General features: G+C 31.5%; 1 protein-coding gene across 1 annotated transcript in view; it reads left to right on the forward strand.

Moving 5' to 3' along the window:
* LOC111083746 overlaps positions 1 to 1513 on the forward strand; it is a gene marked incomplete at both ends in the record, with an annotated part of 12584 nt that overhangs the window by 1149 nt on the left and 9922 nt on the right. The window lies entirely within an intron of this gene.

The following is a 1513-nucleotide window of genomic DNA, read 5'->3' on the forward strand; positions in this document are numbered from 1 at the left end:
CTAGTTAGTGTCCTATCTATAACATCCACGATACTTCCAGGACTACTAGCTACAGAACCCATCTGGTCTAAACCTGTTACTACATTTACTGTTGTGCCATCTATAACATCCAGATCTTCCAGGACTACTGCACAGAACCCATCTGGTCTTAACCTGTTACTACATTTACTGTTGTGCCATCTATAACATCCAGATCTTCCAGGACTACTACACTAAACCCATCTGCTGTAGACCTTTTACTACATATATTGTTGTGTCATGTATAACATCCAGACTTTCCAGGACTACATCACAGACAATATCTGGTCTAAACCAGTTACTGTATACATTATTGTGCCATATATATAACACCCAGACCTTCCAGGACTACTACACAGAATCCTTCTGGTCTAAACTTGTTACCGGATATACTGTTGAGACATCTATAACATCAAGACCTTTTTGAACTACTACACAGAACCCATCTCTTCTAAACCTATTTATGCTAGTAATTACTAATTGTAGTATTCATACCTCATTGAAAAAAAATTTAGAAAAAGGGAACATTTTCTAAAAGTTCTAAAGGTTTTTCTGGGAAGTACTGCATGGGAAAAGTGTTTGGATTGTACTCTTTAGTCATACCCAATTCATTGCATCAAAATAATTCAATGTACAAAGCTAAAAATTTTCATATATATTTTACTGATATAAACCATAATATTTTTTATGTAGTAAAAGTGGTACAATTTATTTGAAAAAATAATAGTTTTTTTTAAGAACTCCAGTTTCTCAGTACTACATTTTAAAATTACATCAATACAGATATAATCAACCCCTCATGTACAGTCCTAGTGAAATTTGTGTTCTTGTTGTGAGTAGAGTACTTTTATTTAAAAGTGTGTTATATTATAAAAAAATGGTTGTTTCACATACCACAGTTATTTTTCTATTTGTCTGAATCTTGAATATGCAAAGTGTGAAAATATTTATGGATTTTTGTTTGTGGTGCCATTCAATAGATGGTACAGGAGTTTTGGTTACATAGTTAGATACCAATGTACCCACTACGTCCATTATAGTGAGATGTAGGCTACAACACTACATTATCGGTAGTTAATGCAGAAGGTGGATAAGGAAATTACACATTGAATATAATAGTGAATTTTGTGTTTGATAGTTTACAAACATCATTAATCTCAGTGTACTTGGTTAGAATGATATATTGGGTGAATAAATAGTTGGAAAGTATTGTAGAAATTCTAAGGAGAAAAATATTAAGTTCATGTATTGTTGTTTGAAGGTAAATGTAATGTACATCATTTGTTATCCTAGTTTCTAAAAACAGAAAAAATTAACTAATTCACTTAAGAAATCAGTTAATTTTTGAATGAATAAGGAACATATCATTTCCTTTATACTTGTGTTATAGACACTCCATATGAAAGAACTTATCCTTTCCTTTATACTTGTGTTATAGACACTCCATATGAAAGAACTTATCCTTTCCTTTATACTTGTGTTATAGACACTCCAT

This window comes from Limulus polyphemus, unplaced genomic scaffold (assembly GCF_000517525.1).
Source record: "Limulus polyphemus unplaced genomic scaffold, Limulus_polyphemus-2.1.2 Scaffold11008, whole genome shotgun sequence".
Taxonomy (NCBI): domain Eukaryota; kingdom Metazoa; phylum Arthropoda; class Merostomata; order Xiphosura; family Limulidae; genus Limulus; species Limulus polyphemus.